This window comes from Meriones unguiculatus, chromosome 16 (genome assembly GCF_030254825.1).
Source record: "Meriones unguiculatus strain TT.TT164.6M chromosome 16, Bangor_MerUng_6.1, whole genome shotgun sequence".
NCBI lineage: Eukaryota > Metazoa > Chordata > Mammalia > Rodentia > Muridae > Meriones > Meriones unguiculatus.
Genome location: NC_083363.1, coordinates 23,288,507 through 23,302,920, shown reverse-complemented (window position 1 = coordinate 23,302,920; position 14,414 = coordinate 23,288,507).

The window sequence follows — 14,414 nt, the reverse complement described above, 5'->3', positions numbered from 1 at the left end:
TGAGAGGAGAAAACCACAACTGAGAAGATGTCTCCCTAAGACTGGGCTGTAGGCAAGCCTGTACGGTATTTTCTTAATTAGTGATAGATGGGGAGGACACAGCGGTGTGGGTGGGCAGTGGTCCTGGGTTCCACAAGAAAGCAGGCTGAGCAAACCAGGTAAGCAGCACCCTCATGGCCTCTGCATCCACTCCTGCCCCCAGGTTCCTGTCTTGGCTTCCCTCAGTGATGGATTATGAATGTGGAAGTCAAATAAACCCTTTCTTCCCCAACTTGCTTTTGGTCACAGTGTTTGGTCACATCAACAGAAATCCCAACTTGGACAGGCACCTAGCTCAGGGGACCAAGCACAGCCCCTGCATGACACTACACTGGATGTCACCCTTTAGGACCTCTGTTGCCGGCTTGCTCCTGCCCCTCAGATGCCAGGACCAGGAAGGCCCAGTATCTCAGCGTGACATCAGCAACCAGAGGGGCTGGGGACACACTGAAGTCAGCGTGGTGCGGTTGTCAGAACCCCCTGCGCCGACCATGACACATCCTGTACCCAACAGTTCTCAGAGGAGTTTCCACAGAAAGGCAGCGGCTTCCTCTTTTCTGCTCTTCATGGTTACTCAAGAAGGCGGCCCTCCTAGCATGAGCTTGCATGCAGCACCCGGAGAGAGGCGGGCTCCCGGTGGCCTCCCCCCTCCTCCCAGGAAGGATGCTGGAGGAAAGTTCCTTCCCCCACACCTGGCTGATCACAGAAGCAGCATTCTTCCTGCCTCTGCTGTGGAGTCTTTGCTTTGCAGGTTCCTAGGGAAGATTCCCGTAGTGGGAGAAAACCTGGCTTTGCCATCTCTTCCATAGAGGCAGATAATTGCCACTTTCTGGTACTGTGACCTTCGGGGATTCCTGGAGCTCACTCTGTAGACTAGGCTGGCCTCCAACTCATAGATATCCACCTGCCTCTGCTTCTCAAGGGTTGAGATTAAAGGCGTGTGCCACCACCTGACTCCTTTACTCTTCTACAAAGATTTGAGATGGTGGGAATTAATTATTCACAGCTGTAAGAGGAGTTGGGTGTGGCTTTCACAGGTCCCATCCCCCAGGACCTCCTCCCTCCCCTTCTGCCCCTCTACCTCAGCTCTGCCCCCACGTGACAGGGGAGAGTGTTCGGTGGTTTCAGAGGTGTCAGACACCAGCACTTGGAGGTCTTACCTTTCACTGGGGACACAATACCCATTTTGAGAATGTGTAAGATGGAAAGTGTTTCGGTTGGCAGCTTCAGGTTTTGGACTACAGTTCCTTGGCCAAGTTGCTTTGGGCCTGTGTGGAGACAGCACAGCATGGTGGAAAGGCCTGCCAGGCATTGGAAACGGCTAGAGCAGTGGTTCTCAACCTGTGGGTCGCGACCCCCAAAGGCTGTGATGAAACACAGCTCTTTCTTTATACAATGATTCCTAACAGTGGCACAATTACAGCTATGAAGTAGCAATGGAAATAATCTTATGGTTGTGGATCACTACAACATGAGGAAGTACATCAAAGGGTTACAGCTTTGGGTAGGTTGAGAACCAGTTTCAGAAGCTTGGAGGTGGGGGGGTCCCTTAAATTCCATTAAGCTATAGCCCAGGATGTGGATGAATTTACTCACGAAGTTGGAGCATCGGGATTCAGTCAGCTCCAAGGGCCCACTTTGAAGGCTTGGTACAAGCCTTCAACACGTAAGCTTTGGGGGAGGGACATTTGAGAGCTAAACCATAACACGAATCTCCAAGATGCCAAGGTACAGAAAACCACAGCTCAAATCTGGAAGCTCTGATACGAACCCCAGCATTTCATGGTCCAGCCCTAGCTATGGCCTAAGCACAAAATGCTGGCCCTGCAGGCCTCCCAGAACGTCAGTGGCTGGGCCTCTGCGATTTCCCTGCCCAGGAATCAGCATGTTGACTCTCTGCCACCATCTCTAAGAAATAACCCTTTCTATTGCAGGGTCCTGAGTGCTGGGGTCATGAGCGCATCCCACCATACCCAGAGGGGTGGCTTTTTTATTTTTATTTTGTTTTGAGACATGCATCCTGGGCTGGCTCCAAACTTACCATCTAGACAAAGATGACCCTAAATGCCTAATCCTCCTGCCTCTACCTCCTGAGTGCTGATATTACTGGCATATGTCACCAGGTTTATGCCATGCTGGTGCTCAAACTCAAGGCTTCAAGCATGCTAGGCAAGCACTCCACCAACTGACCACATCATCAGCTTGATGACACATTTTTAAAAGGACATAAATTCCCAGGACAAGTGTGAGCTAAGAATGGAAATGCTGTAAAAAACAAACAAACAAACAAAAACAAAAAAAACAAACCAAACAAACAAACAAAAACAAAAACCCTCATCATTAATGCAAACTAATAAATATTTTTAAGTACATAAATTCATCATGGCAGGGTAGCACATGGCTTTAATGCCAGCACTGAGAAGCCGAGACAAGTGGATCTCTGAGTTTGAGGTTAGCCTGGACTACATAGTGAGTTCCAGGCCAATCAGAGCTATATTCTGATATCCTGCTCCCCCACCTCCCCAAAAAAGTATATAAATTCTCAAGTGACAAACTGCTTCAGAAAGTCCCAGATTGGCAACTTTTAGAGGTTTCCTGGATGCTGGGTGCAAGGAACATGCCTGAAGGTCCCTGAACCCCTGAAAGGGTGCTGAAATCCATTCTGGGTTCTCTCTGTGGATCCCAGCTTCCAGCAGGGCAAGCACCTCTTGGTGTCTGACCCCGGAAAGACCTCATCATGTTTGGTCTCTCCTGCTCCTGGCCCCTTCTCCTCCAGAAAGTCCCACTTCTCCCCTGAAATTTCTGCTGCTTCAGCTCATGAGTTGGCAAGCTTCCTCTGAATTCCCAGAGACGGAGGGCATGGGTTCCCGGACAGGGCTCAGTCCCAGAGCCTCTGTGAAAGAAAAAGCTGAGTGCCGGATTAGATAAAGCACACTCGCAGCTAGCCTAAGCGGGAGCTGACGCTGGCTGGAGGCTCCGAGCTGGAGCAGTCTAAGCGCTGGGTCAAGGTTCCTCTGATCGTCAACTCGAGATGAAGAGGAACCGAGTGTGGCTAGAGCTTCTAACCGCAGATCACCGTGTCTTGTTTGTTCTCCGCCCACGACGCCTTTTAGTTCCAGAAACTTAAAGTTTTAGTCTTATTTTGACATTAGGTCTCTGGTCAAAAGCCTTCTGTATTGGCTCAGCTGGAGACAGGGAAGGGGCCCTCCATCAGCCTCAGAAACACTTTCCTTTTTCGGGAATCACAAGGTCGAGAAGGATGCACAGAAGGAAGACTGTCCTGCCCAGTTGGGTTTCTCCCTCAGCCGTTCTCTCTTCACCTCACTGACGACAGCACAGGATTGTGTAACCGCCCAGTTTCCCTTTTCTCAGCAGTTAGTTAGCTGTGAGTCCGCCCTACTACCTGAGTGCATCCGCTTCTGTCTCCCTCATGGTTGGTTCTGACACAAATTCATCTCTGTGTTTTCCTTGTTGACTTGCTGGAATTTGCCATAAACTCTGTTTAAAATAAGAAGAAATGCTGGGTGCAGTGGCTCTGGGGGCTAACCCCAGCCGTTAGGAGGCTAAGAGGAAGGACCAAGAGTTCAAGGTCATCCTTTGAGGACAGAGTTGAGACCAGCCTGGGTTAGATGAGACCTTTCTTTCCCAAACAGCAAAACAAACAAATAGCTATAGTGAGGTAGAGGGTACGGGGAGTGAAATGGTCCCTGCCCTCAAGCGCTCAGTGCTAGGTCAGTAAATGGAAGCCAGCACCACAGAGGCCACATCTGCATAGCCCTCCCCCAGTGAATGTCCTCTCACCAACCCTCAACTGCTACACCAAAGCTCAGAACTAGTTCTTTTTTTTTTTTTTTTTTTTTTTGCAGATTTGTATTAAAGACAAAGAATGGGAGGTGCTTTGGTTTGGGTTACGATTGCTACAATAAAACACCATGACCAGCAGGGCAAGGTGGCTTGTGCCTGTCATGCCAGCACTTGAGGAGGCAGAAGCAGATGGATCTCTGAGTTTGAGGCCAGCCTGGTCTACAAAATGAGTCCAGCACAGGCTACACAGAGAAACTCTGTCTTGAAAAACCAAACCAAACCAAACCAACCAACCAACCAACCAAACCTACCATGACCAAAGCAAGTTGGGGAGGGAAGGGTTAAGTTGCCTTATACTTCCACGTTACTGTTCATCATCATTCAGGGCAGGAGGCAGGAGCTGATGCAGAGGCCATGGAGGGGTGCTGCTTACTGGCTTGCTCAGCCTGCTTGCATATAGAACCGAAGACCACAGCCCAGGCATGGCCCCACCCACAGTGGGCTAGGCCCTCCCCGACCAATCACTAAGGAAGAAAATGCCTCACTGCTGGATCCTATGCAGGCATTTTCTTAATGAGGTTGTCTCCTCCCAGATGACTTTAGCTGTGTCAAGTGGACATAAAACTATCCAGCATAGGACGTTGCGAGAGCAAAAGTCACCAGGCCAAGGCCACAGCTCTTGACTAGCATGGCTTGGGCTTGTCGTATCATACCCACAAGGCCATGCACGGGAAGAGAGGGGGAATAGCAATGGATGAATTCCCAGATCAAAGAGTTGGGGGGTGTCTTTCTTCCTGTATACTGATGGTTCCTGACATGGGTCTCCCTGTGTGGTCCAGGCTGGCCTCTCACCAAAGGTGTGTGATCACGGTATGCACCACCACAGTTGAATATTTTAAACACAGATGGAGACTACTTCCTGGGTTGTGATGCATCAATTATACTTAAGATGAGCCCACTGTCCTATGACTCACTTCCCCTCCTATCCAGAGAGATGCCGGCCTTGAACTCGCTTGAGCTTCCGAGCCTCCCGCCTCCACCTCCAAAGCGTATGCCACAATTTTTGGCGTACATGTGTTCCTATCTTTAAGGACAGATAGCTTAGTTATTTGAGAGCAGTGGGCCATGCTATGGTGAGGCTTGATGAGCAGAGCAGTCAGGGAGGGGCAGAAATCCTAGCAAGCTGCTATGAAAGTCTGGAGTTCAAAGGCAACCTGGGAACAGAGTCCCTCCTCCTCCAGGAAATTGCGGCCTTCAGACTAATCGAACGAGGGCTGCCACATTTGTGAGGGGAGCCTGCTTTTTGTTTTGTTTTGTTGCTGTTGCTCCTTTGAAACTGAACCGCAGTCAAGGATGATGCTGAACGTCTGCCGGGATTACATCGAGGTCCACCGGGTGACCTGTTTTACTCAGAATCTGTTAATGAAAACAGTTAATCCTAGCTCCCAAATGTTTGGGTTTTGTTTCATTTTGAGGAGTCAGGGTGTGTCTCGGGGTCTTGGACACTCAAGTCAAGTTACAGCCTCCACCTCAGAGCAGGGTTTGCTCCAACACCCATCAGCCTTGGCTTGGGCCTCGGTTAGGACGTGTGCCCCTAATAGTTTGGAGGGCTCATACATGAGGCGCTCAAAAACACGTGGCGCAGTCTGCTCTGTGTGAGACAGTCTGGCAGCTGCCTCCGTGGCAGGGGCTGGTGGCTCCATTCCTCCAGGCTGGAGGGCAGCCCGGTGCCTCCTCCAATTGTTCCCTGCGGCTCTCCATTTGCTCCGAAGACATGGTCACCCTTGAGCTCCACCCTGAGGCCGGTGCTGATACTGCACCGGCTAAGGGGCGCTGGCCCAGCCAACAACTCCATTCTACTCTCAGGGGAGTTCTTCCAGGTCAGATCTCACATGGGTCTGTGAACACAGCCCTTCTCAGGGATGAATTGGGTGGTCCTAGAGTATCTGCTCCATTTCAAGCGTGTCAAGCTCCTAAAAGACCGTCTGGCTTTGCCTGCAAGTCAGCAGTTAGGGCCACCACTAACTGCAAGCATTTGCATTCTCTATTCCAGTCCTCAAGACATGCTGCTGTGTGCTTCTAAATATCCCACTTTCCCTCTCCTCGCCCGCCTGGAGGTAATCTAGAATATTCTTCAGGAGTCTCTAGGGAGTGTCTACTTGTCACCTGGGAAACCTTCCCTTGGGTGCTGAGACCAGGGGCTGTGTGCAGCCAGCAGAATCCTGTCAGGACAGGGAGTGCAAAGGGGAGACGGTTGCAGCTGCTAGGCTTCTGGAGGCTGCTGGGGATGTTTGTTCTGGCCCTCTGTCCCCAAGCTCGGGTCCCTTCCAGAACCAAAGGCACAGAAAGAGGTTTCTGGTCCCAGGTCCCTGTCTGTGAAAGCTCTCGAGTCTTTCTCCACGAGCAGGGACTCCGGGCTCCAGGCTCTGGCATGCAGCTGAATCACATGGAAGTCCAGCAGGCCTATCCTGGACCCAGCCTCAGTTTCCCATCACAGCCAGAGCCTGGAAATGTTCATTGTGTGTGCACCTAGGTTGCCATCACCTCGAAATCCACTTGCCTCAGTTCCCAAGTGGATTTCACCTGTGGACTGCCATGCCTTTGACACAATACATTTTGGTCATGTTTTACCCCTCCCCAAACTCTTCCCAGATGTTCCACCTGTCTCCCCACCTAACTTCATATTCTTTCTCTCTCTAAAAAACAAATAAAAAAAAATAAGACAAAAAAAATTAAAAAAAAAAAAGAAACAAAAAGCCCACAAAAATATGGAGTCCTTTTGTGTTGTCCAAATACTCCTGGGCATAGGGTCTGGCCTGGAGTGTGGTTGATGTACCCAGTGACGCTCCATTGAAGAAGATTTTTCCTTTTCCAGCAGGTATCAATGCAAACAGTTTCTTGGCTGGGGTGGGATTTTGTGTCTGCTTCCCCTTCGCAGTGATATAATTTTGACTGGCTTGAATCTGCAGGCCTTGCATGCTGTCATAATGTCTGAGTTCACGTGTGTATCGCTCCTGTAGTGTCTGGACAAACCTGCTTCCGTGGAGTCACCCACCACCTTTATAATCTCTCCTGCTCCTTCTGCGTAACTCACCGAGCCTTGAGGGGAGGCCTGTGCTGAAAACACCTCATTTAGGACTGAGCACTAAAAAGTTTCCCACACTGTGCAGTTGTGGGTCGATTCCCACCTACTGCACAAAGAAGCCATTCTGACATTTGTTGAGTGAGGCTCTACGCAGTTTCAGGCTCCTGGCCACCCTACCAGTGCCAGGCATGGGTTTCATTTCGTGCAGCTGGTCGCATGGTTGGTTACTCCATGTCTGTTCCACTGTTGCAGCCACTATATCTTGCGGGTAGGTTGCAGGGACTGTAACTGGGAGGTACTGATGGTCACCGAGTGCAGGATATTTGATCACCCAGTAAACCCTGAGATTGTGAACTGGAAAAACCTGTTTCTTGTAATGTGGCTCAGCCCTTGCACACACCTTTACCCAAAGGCTTTCTGTAAACAAGAGCTAATAAAGTCAACCATAGGTCAAGAGGCAGCGCAAGCAACCAGCTGACAGGGAGTAAACTTAAGAAAATACAGGAAGAAGGGCCATGGAGTTGAAGGGTACTTACAAAACTGTGGAGAAAGAGAAGGGGCTTTTCCCTGCTGGGACGGGATGTTGGCTGAGCAGGAACTTGAGCTGGGTGCTTTCTCTACCTTTCGCCCCGATATCTGGCTCTTGAGTTTTTATTGGTGTAATCGAACATTTGAGACTTTGTTAAAAACAGTTACCTCCTCCAGCAGCATGCAGAGTCCTTTCTAGCCCACGGCTGCTAGTCAGTAGAGGAGAAGCTTTTCCTTGGGCAGCAGCTTGCCTTCTCCATGTTCAACGACATACCTGGCTGTGGGGAGCAACCACTAGCCTTTGCAATGGCCTGTGCTACTTAAGGAGATCGATGGACAGTGACTCAGAACTGTAACCATTCCTGGCAGGAGAGGTTTGAAGGTTGCCATGAGATGTGTAGTTGAGGCATCGACTCCATTTCAAGCTCTTTCGTAAAGGCAAGTATTTTAGGAATGTGTCCATACGGCTTTCAAGAGGACTTTGCCCGCTCTCCCATCCCCCTTTCCATTTAATCCTATTCTAGTTTCCCCTGCATCTCTTTCTAACACTATATTCTTTTTCTTCTTCCTTGGAAGGTTCCCTGCTCCCCCACTACGGCTCCTCAGATTGAAGTGCACACAGCAAGAGCTTAAAAGCGAACATGCAATGTGCATGTGAAATGTGCAATATTTTATTTGTCTTCTGTGTTCGAGTAACCCCGCTCAGGGTGACTGTTTCCAGATCCATTTATCTACAGATTTCATTTTTCTTATCAACCAGATAATAATATTCCATTGCATATCCCACATCTTCATTATTCATCCGTTGTTGGAACAGCTAGGCTGTTTCCAATTTCTGGCTATTAGGAACAGAGCAGCAATAAATATGGATGAGCAAGTGTCTCTGTAGTAGAATACAGAGTCCTTTGGGGAGTGGATCTTGAAGTAGATCTATTCCCAGCTTCCCGAGGAACTGCCACACCGATTTCCATAGTGGCTGTATAGGTTTGCCGGAGAGCTTTCCATTTTCTGGTGTCTTTTTCAATTTCTTTGTGTGTGTGTGTGTGTCTTAAAGTTTTTATCATAGACGTCTTAGCTGGATGTGTTGGCATGCACCTTTGATCCCAGCTCTTGGGAGGCAAAGGCAGGCAGGTCTCTGTTAGTTCAAGGCCAGCCTGATCTACAAACTGAGTTCTAGGACAGCAAGGCCACATAGAGATGATGCTGACTAGTTTTATGCCAACTTAACACAAGCTAGAGTCATTGGAGTGTGAGGGAACCTCCATTGAGAAAATGCTTCAAGACTGGGCTATTGGTAGGTCTGTAGGGCACTTTCTTAATTAGTGGTTGATGGTGGGGAGGGACAGTCCATTGGGCCTGGTAGTACTGTGTTCTACAAGAAAGCAGGCTGAGCAAGCCTTGATGAGCAAACCAGTAAGTAGCACTCGTAGTTTTGCTGGGTATAATAATGTGGGCCGGCCTCTGTGGTCTCTTAGAGCTTGTACAGGCCCCTTTGGCTTTCACAGTCTCCACTGAAAAGCTGGGTGTTATTCTAGGCAGTAGGACCTTAAATGTGACATTGTCTTTTCATTTGCAGTTATTGATATCCTTTTTTGTTCTATGTAATTATTATGTGTCATGGGGAATTTCTTTTCTGCTCCTGTCCATTTCATGTTCTATATGCTTCTAGTACCCTGATAAACACCTTTTTTATAATTGGAAATTGTTTTTCTTCCTTCCTGTCTTTTTTTTTGGTTTTGTTTTGTTTTGTTTTTCCAGATAAGGGTTTCTATGTGTAGCCTTGGCTGTCCTGAACTTGCTTTGTAGACCAGGCTGGCTTTGAACTCACAGAGATTCATCTGACTCTGCCTCCCTTAGTGCTGGGATTACAGGCATGCACCCTTTATTTCTCTCTCTCTTCTTTCTCTTTTTTTCCTTTCTTTCTCTCCCTCTCTCTTTCTTTCTCGCTTTTCTTTCTCTTTCTTTTTCTTTCTCTCCCCTCTCTCTCTTCTTTTTTCTTTTCTTCCCCCCTGCAACTTGCTCTGACGACCAGCCTGGGCTTGAACTCACAGAGATCCGCCTTCCTTAACCTCCCAAGTGCTGGAATTAAAGGCATGTGCCACCACTGCCTGGTGGAAATTTTCATATAATATATATTTTAAAAAATATCTTATGCAGCCAAGCACTGGGGAGGCAGAGACAGGTGGGTCTCTGTGAGTTCAGGATTAGCCTGGTGTGGCCTTGTGGGAGTAGGTGTGTCACTACAGTGGACGTTAAGGTTTCAAAAGTTCGTGCCAGTCCCCGTATCACCCTCCCCACCCGGACCACAGATCAGGACGTGGCTCTCACCTAGTTCTCCAGCCCCATGCCTGCTGTACCTGCTGCATGCTCCCCCACATGATGAAAATGTGCCAAGTTTCTGGAACTGTAAGCAAGCCCCCAATTAAGTGTTTCCCTTTATACTGTTGCCTTGGTCACGACGTCTCTTCACAGCAACAGAACAATGACTAAGACAGCATCCCGTGTATTTTTTTGTGATAGGGTCTCCTGTAGTCTAGAGTAACCTCAAAATTTTTATGTAGCCAAGGATGACCTCTTGATCCTCGTGCCTTTCTCTCCCAAGTGCCAGAGTGCAGCTGTGGACCACTACAAGTGGTGTGTTCAGTGCTGGCACCCAGCTCAGGGCTCCCTGGGTGCTAGGCAAGCAGTCTACCAACCGAGCTTTGTCTACAGTTTGGGAATCTGCATTTTAAGATGTGTATCTAGCTGGCCATGGTGGTGTACATCTTTAATTCCAGCACCTATGAGGCAAATTTCTGTGGGTTCAAAACCAGCCTGGTCTACAAAGTAGTTCTAAGTCATCCAGAGCCATGTGGTAAGACCCTGCTCCAATAAAGAAATAAAGAAATAAAACAATATGTGTCTCTAAATGCTTCTAGTGCAGATAACCCTGGCCCAATAACACCTTTTAATTTATGCTAATATAACCTATTTCTAAAAACATGATCTTAGGCAAATTTATCTTAAGTCTTCAGTCATATATCAATTCCTTTATCTTTGTAGAGAAAACAGACCTTCCTTCCACCCCTCTCATTCTTTTTGAAATAGCCTTGGCTGTCCTAGAACTCATTATGTAGACCAAACTCATAGGCTACATTGTAAGACCCTGTCTAAGAAAGAGAGAAGGAAGGAAGAAGGAAGGAAGAAAGGAAGGAAGGAAAGAAGGAAGGAAGGAAGCAAGGAAGGAAGGAAGGAAGGAAGGAAGGAAGAAATTTGTTTTCTCTTCAAAGGCATAGTAACGAATATAGACAGTAGAAGAAGGTGAGTGAGACAGTTGAGAAGTCAGAGCTCTGAAATGACATGAGTTGGGGAGGCCACCATGGAGCGTGTCACATCCTCTGATACAGGTTTTATTTACTTATTCTGAGACAGGCTTTCTCTGTGTAGCCCTGGCTGTCCCAGAACTCACTCTGTAGACCAGGCTGGCCTCGAACTCACAGAGATCCACCTGCCTCTGCCATCACCTCCTGATGAGCTCTCTCTCCCTCCATCCCTCTCTCTCTCTCTCTCTCTCTCTCTCTCTCTCTCTCTCCTCTCAGGCTGGCCTCAGCCTCTCTTTGAAGCTGTGGATGACCCTGCGTGTCCACACCTCCTGCCTTCACTTCCCAAGGGCTGGGATTACAGGTGTGTGCCTTCTCATCACAACCTGGCATGGTGGCGCATGCTAGGCAAGCACTCTGCCAGCTGAGCTACAGTCCCAGTTTCAAAGGCCTCTCACAGCTTACCACCAAACACTATGGAGGGTGTCTACCTGTTTCTATGAGCGCCTGAGGTAGTTCTGAGTGATATTCCTTCAAAACAAGCAAGCAAATTCCAAGTCAGAGCACTCAAACATAGCTTTTAGATTTGTTAAATGTCCTGTTGAATTTACATGCCAAATCTATTATTTTTATATCTGTATAGGAATGCCATAATAAGACCCATTACTTTGTAAGCTTAACATTTTTTTAAGATAGATAATTACTTATTAAGTATGTGTATGGGGAGGGGGATGTGTGGAGGTCAGACCAACTAGCAGGAGCTGGTCCCAAGACCAAACTCAAGTCATCAAGTTTTGTCTACTGAGGATCCATCTTGATAGCCTAAGACATTCTTTTTTAACTAGGAAAGTAAAGAGCAGGGCTTTTATTTAAAAAAACAAAAGACTTCTTGTTTAATTTTATATTCATTAGTGGTTTTGCCTGCATGTGCATCTGTGTGAGGGAGGCAGATCTCCTGGAACTGGAGTTGCAGACAGTTGTGAGCTGCCATGTGGGAGCTGGGAATAGAACCTGGGTCCTCTGGAAGAGCAGCCAGTGCTCTTAACCGCTGGACCATCTCTCCAGCCCCAGAATTATCTACTGTTTACATTTTGGGACTTTAGACTACTTTCTGACAAGCTGGGAGCCACTTCCCCTTATGTGTTAATGGGAGGGAGTTAGATTTTATAAGCACCAAAGTAAAAAAGAAACAAACAATTAACTGCATAGCACAGAGGTCACCACACAGAAGGATGGCAGGTCTGTAACAAGAAGCCACCTCAGCGCTATGCTCACCAGCAGACAGACGGCATCATTTCGGTTCTCACTGTGGAGACTTCCCATTGTTGGTCTTCTGAGTCTCTGCACAACAGCTGCTGGGTGACTAAACCAGAGATGACTGATAGTGACAAGACTGCTGACAACAGAAAAGACAGAGATAGCCAGGAACCCCAAGTAAGACTTTCAGAGAGAGCCAGCCAGAGCCCTGCACTGGTAGAGCTGGTAGTGGAGCTGGTGGCCGTGGCGGTGGCGGTGACAGCAGCTCACCACACCCAGCAGGCATCTCAGGTTTTCTGAACTGTGTTTTTGAGCACCATTTTTATTATACAACCTTGTTATTTCCTATAGATAAGCATGTAGCATTGTGTCACGACCTTCCCAGGAAGGGCACGCTGGCCTGAAGAATCTGGCTAGATTATAAAGTAATATGCAAGCTCACGGTGCAGCCAAAGGCTGCCTCAAACTCCTGCTCCTCCTGTCTCCATTCATCAAGTGCTGGGATGTAGACATGAGCCCTCACACTAGGTCTGTGCAGGGCTGGGAACGGAATTTAGGACCTTGTGCACAGTAGGACCTCCATCCTCAATCTAGTTTTGGGTTACTTTCTTGAAACTGTTTTCCCATACTAGGGTGTTTGTTTGTTTGTTTGTTTCAAAATCTACTAGTAGAGCCTGGAAGTACACTGTGCTTAATGCACAGAAGGTCCTAGGATGTAAAATGATGATGAAAAATAATTTTAGCAGGGTGTGATGGCACATGCCTTTAATCCCAGCACTCAAAGGCAGAGGCAGGTGCAGCTCTAAGTTCAAGACCAGCCTGATCTGCATAGTGAGTTCCAGGACAGCCAGGACTATGTAGAGAGTCCCTGTCTCAAAAAAATCAAACCAAACCAAAGGAAAAACAGGGCTGGAGAGATGACTCAGCCATTAAAGAAAAAGAAAAACAAATGTATCCATATACACTGGGCCATTTAAAAACACTACTTTTGTTCAAACATTTGAGGGTCCTTCCTTCAAAACTCATGATTAGAAATTGTTCCTAAAAATGAAAAAATGGACACTCTCAAAATGAGTACAGAAAGACTGGCAACACTACAAAAAGTTACTTAGAAACAGAACTAATAACTGAAAAACTTCTTCATATAGTTTAGTTATGGGGAAGAATTTTACTCAAGGTGCTTACAGTCCACTAAGTTGACAGGGCCAATCAATAAGAGCTTGTAAATTTTGTAATCCGTGATTCAAATAGGCTTGCCACTCAATGACTGCTCAATTTTTATAGCGTAAGTTTTCTACCACATAAATGCAAGCTCTCTGCTGTCCTCTGTAATGTTAATATCAAGGGGCTTTTGAGAGCAGACAGTGTTCTCCTAGTGCCTTCTGGAGGCTGTGCCAGGAGTAAGTGAACATAGGACGAGCGTCCTACTGATAACCAGAGATGAAGTACTACAGTCCGACAAGCCACAGGGAGCAAGTGGCAGAGAGCAGAGCTGGCATTTTACCCTTCAAAATCAAGCTAACACTGCCCGAAAGAAGACAAAGAAAAAAGACATTGAGTTAGGCAGGGCTCAGCAGCTACTTGTTAAACAAATAATAAACCAACACTGAAAGGAGGTTAGGAAAACAACCATAGAAAGAAAACCTTGAGGGGCAGGGCTGGAGAGATGGCTCAGCAGTCAAGATGGCAGCTGCTCTTGCAAAGGACCCTTTGGTTCCCAGAGCCTGTGGGGTGGCTCAGAATCATCTGTAACTTCAGTTCCAGTCCCTCTTCTGACTCTGAGGGCACTACACAGACATGGTGCCTACATGTACGTGAAACTCATCCACACATCGGTATCTGTAAAGGAAAGGCTTGGATGGGGAGGTGTAGCTCACGTGATCCGTTCTCTCAGAGCTGAAGAGACAGGGGGGTTGAGATTCCCTGTCACTCCTCGGCCTTCAAGAAGCTGCCTGGCCTCTTTGAGCTTCCCCCATTCCTTTTTAAGGAAGGTCTCAGGAGGGGCTATCACACAACAGTTACTTCGGCTCAGGCTGACCATCCTAAACTCAACATGACCTCAACAGAACATGTGCGTCTAACCCCACAGGCCCCAGGCAGAACATGTGCTGCATGTGTGCTTCCTTGGCTTATTGTGGCTCGAGTCTCCCCTCCTGAAAACCTCTAGCATGGCCCACAGCTTCTGCTTCCAAAACAGAAACTGCCCCATCCCCACCCCATCACCCTGCTCCAAGCCTCGTCTCTGACTTGGATCAACCCATCCCCCTGCAAAGCCAGTCTCCTTGCTCCCTTCCTTTCCCCGTCCTTTCCTTTTCTCTTTCCGACGGGGTCTCAGACAGGCCAGGTTAGCCTCAAGTTCAGTGGGTAGCTGTAACAGACCTCAAGCTTCTGGTCCTCCTGCC